Here is a 6,000-nt window from a genome sequence, read left to right as displayed (position 1 = left end):
TCTTAAGTGGGTTCGACTTTGATATTAAACATCTGAAGGGAAAGGAAAATCGCGTAGCAGACGCCCTGAGTCGAAAGGTACAATGTTTATATGAAGTTACACTCAGTAGATGGGAAAATTCCTTGCAGGAAATGATAAAAACAGCAGCAAGCCAAGATGCTGAATACCAACAAATGAAGCGGCAAATGCCACTTTCCAGCAAGGAAAGTCAGCAGGAATATGAAGTAAGCAGGGATGGAATGCTGCTTTACAAAAAACGATTGTTTGTACCAAATGACAATAGCCTTAAAAATTTAATTTTGAATGAATTTCATACCAGTCACTACGCAGGTCATCCCGGGTACCAGAAAATGCTTACTGCACTTCGGAAGGAATATTACTGGCCGGGAATGAAAAAGCATGTGGCTGAATATTTAGCGCGATGTTTGGAGTGTCAGCAGATCAAGACAGAGCACCAGCATCCGGCTGGGTTATTGCAACCCCTGCCAATTCCAGAATGGAAATGGGAAATTATATCTATGGATTTTATAACTGGGCTGCCTAAAACAAAGAGGAACAATGACTCTATTATGGTGGTAGTAGATAAGTTGAGTAAGGCAGCACACTTTATACCAGTGCAATCCACTTACAGGGCAGTACAAATTGCACACATTTTCATGCAGAATGTGTTCAGACTTCATGGACTCCCAAAGACTATAATATCAGATCGGGATGTAAAGTTTACATCCGCCTTTTGGAAAGCGCTATTCGCAGAATTGGGTACACAGCTGAATTTTAGTACGGCTTACCATCCCCAGACTGATGGACAGACGGAGAGAGTAAATCAGATGGTGGAGGACATGTTGAGGGCATGTGTCATGCAAAAACCGACACAGTGGGAAGACTATTTACACTTGGTGGAATTCGCTTACAACAATGGATATCACACATCAATTCAGATGTCTCCATTTGAAGTCTTGTACGGACGAAAATGTCGGACGCCCTCAAATTGGAGTGGCCCGGAGGACAAATTAAGGTTGGGACCAGAAATGCTCAAGGAGATGGAGGACATGGTCAAAAAGGTGCGAGCCAACCTGAAGGCCGCTCAAGATCGGCAGAAGAATTTTGCAGATCGGAAAAGAAGGTTCAAGGAGTATCAGGTGGGCGATCACGTTTACATCAGAATACAAGCCAGGAAAAGTACTCTGCAATGGAGCAGTTGTGCTAAACTTGCGCCTCGTTACTTCGGACCTTTTCAGGTCTTGGCAAGAGTTGGGCCAGTAGCTTACCAGCTAGCTTTACCAAGCCACATTAGAATTCATAATGTCTTCCATGTATCCATGCTTAAAAAGTATATTTATGACCCTAAGCATGTGATCAAGTGGCAAGATATACGGGTAAGGATTGCTTTCAATTGAACTAATTGGAAATGTATCTGAAACAAAAGACTGATACTGTTATTGGTTGCAGGTCGAACCGGAAGGAGAGGTCCTGGTCGAGCCGCTGAGCATTCTCGACCGGAGAGAAGTGCAGCTGCGGAAGCGGGTTATTACCCAAATTAAAGTGCAGTGGCAGCACTATGGGCCTGAAGAGGCCACTTGGGAAGACGAAGAGCTTTTTCGGAGAGCTTACCCGGAACTGTTTGGGGACACTAGACATCGGGACGATGTCCAATCTCAGGAGGGGGAGATGTGATGACCCCGTAAAAATGTAATTATTTAAAGGTTACTACGGTAAAAAAAACTGAATTAGAATGATATTGAAGGATTTATTTTCTTTTAAGAGTATTCTGTTGATTTTTACATATGCACTAAGATAATGATTAAAAGAATTACTCATAAAAGTATTGGAATTCCCAAAAGGGAACTGGAAAAGAAAAGTTAGTTAACAAAACTAGAAATAACCACCTTTCCTAACTGGAAGGGTTTCCAGGGAAAAGGGGAGGTTGGTTGACAGAACTCTGGGCTGTAGGGACAGGCAGAGAAAGAGAAAGGGAAAGAAAAACCCTGTATGGACTAAGTCTGGTAAGGACCAGATAGTCGAGCACACAGTGCTGTCTTACTGAGGATAGTGATCCGGTAAGCAGAAGCTTGGGGGGAGACTCAGGTCCCGAAGGACAAGTCTCACGGTTGGGTGGATAACAAGCTTTACACAGAAATTCGGCAGGAGACTTGCTCCGGATTCACCTTACCAGCGGAGATCAGGTAAGTAACGGAACCCTCATGTCTCTATAGTTATCTGTGTAACTTTGGCAAGATAGTGTAACTGTGATTATCTGTGCAATAATTGTAAACAGTATATCTGTAAAAATCGAAAGATAGTGTAACTGTGATTATCTGTGCAATAATTGTAAACAGTATATCTGTAAAAGTCGAAGGATAGTGTAACTGTGATTATTTGAGCAATAATTGTAAACAGTATATCTGTAAAAATCGATGCAAGTTATTGGACAGAAATTCTGGGAAAAACAAGCTTTATCCCTACTAGACAAATAGACTTACAGTCGTTGGGGTTTCAAACCAGAAAACTGGCAACATATGAGGAAACAGAACTCTGGGTAGATATCATATCTTGACCCCTAATGTTCACAGCAAACAGAACATCTCTCTTTATAACCTTAATCAAAACATCTTTCCTTATAACCTCAATCTGCTAGATAGTGCCAAGATGAAGATTTTAAAAGGCGATAAGAAGAATTTAATAAATTCTTGACCCCGAACCAGGTCGAATCGTAGCAGGTGAGGGGTTCTGGAGGTTCCCTAGTGTCGGGCAAAAGCCTGAATCCTTAACTCGTGATAACGGAAGAACAAACGAATATGAACAAAGAAACAAACCTTAGATAATATCTTAAATTAAAAGTCTTAACAGTTAACGTGGAACAGACTTCTGAAGATTACGACAGTTAATATGTGCAAACCATTATCACGAAGAGCAAAGAGACATGTAGCAATGCCGTGTTGGCATTCGAGTAATGTACAGAGGGAGTATTTAAATGCATTAAAGGAAGTACCAAAATATACATTTGCATAGAAGCTACAAAAGTATTTTCCAGCTATTAACGAATTAGGAACGAATAATAATTTATAACCATTATATAACTTTCAGAACCACAGGGTCTCGTGTTTACGGAGAACCCAGAACCAGTCGACCATACATCTACTGTAACCAGATGCAGGTGCGACATATCTTTAAAATCTATACATATCTGTTGAGAAAATACATTGAAATACAGGATAAACCCTTATCTCATGCTGTAAACAAAAACGCATCCATGCCGTAAACGAAAAAGCAAGATACCAGAATGAGAAATTACAATACGAAACTGGGTAATATTTAAACCCTATTATTCATAAAAACTCTTGCTTAACAGCATGAAAGTAAACGATAGCGTAACATAAACAACGGGTTATATTAAATCATCGGCCGCCAAGCCATATGGGTCCAGATTAAAAACAAGCGAGCTGGTTTCCAACCAGAGCTTCAACATAGTCATAATACATTCGACAAAACAAAAATATATACAGTTGTTCAATAGAATCAGGTGAAAATTACAGCCTAATGAACCAGAGGTAAACCCAAAACCGCTGCAAGCGAAGGGGTACCCAATATGCATTAATCAGACCCAGAACGTATGGAACCGGAATAAGAGAATCCGTCCATCGCTATCTGCGACCAACCGTGAAATAGTAAGGTTGGGTCTCATTCTAGGCACAGAGGGAAAACCCCTGGCGACCAACGGTGAGACAGAAAAGAATCAACAGAGACTAAACACCTGAACGAGAATAAGTACCTGTGTAAACTCGGCGGACCAATATTTGGAGGGAGTTTCCAATGCCGTAAACCCCGGAAGTCGCCCATTTACAACCTGTCATGCAATGGATAAAACGTTACTCTACCTCGTAGCAGACAAATCGAAATTACATCAGAAACTTTCAACTGACAGTAAAATTTACCTGGCCGGTTCGAGGATGTAAAACCATGGAGCGGAAGCACATCAGAGAGTGTGCATGTTGCCTGGAATGGCGGATGGTCTCGGCGCGGAGCTATGGAGCAGACCCCTTGCAGTGGTGAAATGGAGCGGAGAGCTGTGAAGCGCCGAGCAGTGCGAGCGAAACCTCGAAGAATCCGGAAAGACCAAGTATATAGCCTACATGCCAGCAGTGGAGACGTGGAGCGTTTGTGACCCTCGATCATACGCAGAGTCCTCACGCCGTTGATTAAGGCGGCAATACCCAAAAGCAAAGCGCGGGAAGGTTCCAAGCTTGGGAACCATACCCCAATCACGTGAACAGGCCGGCGGGATTCAATGCTATTGCCAGATGTCCAGCGCAGGCGGCGCCAACAAAGGAGGAGCAGGACAGCTTTGATACGCTCGAGGGAAAGCAATATAGTCTTTATGCCATCGTATCCATGGTAGAAGAGTATCAATAAAGTTAAGAAATAAACTTAGAATAAACCATTATATGATAAACGTTACACTGCCACACCATATACCTCCAAGGGTTATACATACGAACGAAGTAGTGGCACTATTTATATATATACAATAACGAAGTGTAGGCACTATATAAATTTATATATATATATATATATATATATATATATATATATATATGTTTTAATATGTAGATATGTGACATTCTTATAGAGATATATTTTTTATTTCTAATTATAATTGTAGTATATACTAATATTTTAATATGTAGAATATAAATCACAAATAAAATATTTTAATGTCAACTATTTATATACTATATAAAATAAAATTGAGACAATTATATATATATATATATATATATATTATAAAAAATATTTATAAAAATAATATTTAAAAAGAGAGTCCTATAGATATATATTTTCTAGTTCCAAATGAGATTGGGGCATGTGTTAACATTTTAATGTGTAAAATATGAATCATAAATAAAATATTTCAATGTCAATTGTATATATAATATATAAAACAAAACTGTGTGTGTATATTAATATATATTATAAAAAATATTTATAAAAATAATATTTAAAAAGACAATCTAATAGATATGTAGTTTCTACTTCCAAAAAAGATTAGGGCATGTGTTAACATTTTAATGTGTAAAATATGAATCATAAATAAAATATTTCAATATCAATTAGTATATGAAACAAAAATGTGTGTGTATATTATTAATATATTGCTCAAAATAAATATAAATTTGAATCTTGAAAAATTAGATCTCTAAATACTTAATAAATTCAAAATGAAAATAAACCTATACTAATCATTATAATATTAATTATTAATATAAATACGATGATTATAAATTTATGAAAATTACAATTAAAAATAATTAATATATAAAAACTGTATTTTTACCAATATCCCATCATTAATTTAAATAATTCGTTTAGTTTTATATATAATTTTTTTTGAATTAACTAAGCTTTCTTTCTTTATTAGACTTTATTACTGTAACTAATGATTATTAATTTTAATTTTTCTCAACTAATTATTTATTTATTTTATATACATAAATAAAAATAAATAATTATTCATTTAAATAAATTTAACAATTCAGATTTTTTTTAATAAACTAAGGTTTCTTCCCTATAATTTGAACTCATCACCTTCCGCCTTCAACTGAAAGCCCGATGTAATACGACCCTGCATATGGGTGTCACAAATCTAACAACAATGTAATACAACACTGCAAATTGGAGTCACAAATCTAACAACATCGATGCCGCTTTCCACAAGTGGTACTATCATACAATAAACTGTGAATTAATCAAAAAAAATTATACAATTTGTGAAGTTACAACAAAATAAGTCTATTAATTTCTTTATTTTCTTTGCAAGTGTGAGTGAGTAGGGTTGGAAATTGGATAATCTAATGCTCCCTGTTAATGTTTTCCACAAGTGGTACTATTATATAATAAAGTGTGAATTAATAAAAAAAAGAAATACAATTTGTGAAGTTACAACAAAATAAGTCTATTAATTTCTTTATTTTCTTTGCAAGTGTGAGTGAGTAGTGTTGGAAA

This window comes from Pinus tabuliformis, chromosome 6 (assembly GCF_031772625.1).
Source record: "Pinus tabuliformis cultivar Carrire ecotype Pingquan chromosome 6, CPIR1, whole genome shotgun sequence".
Lineage (NCBI taxonomy): Eukaryota > Viridiplantae > Streptophyta > Pinopsida > Pinales > Pinaceae > Pinus > Pinus tabuliformis.
Note: the sequence above shows the minus strand (reverse complement) of the source record.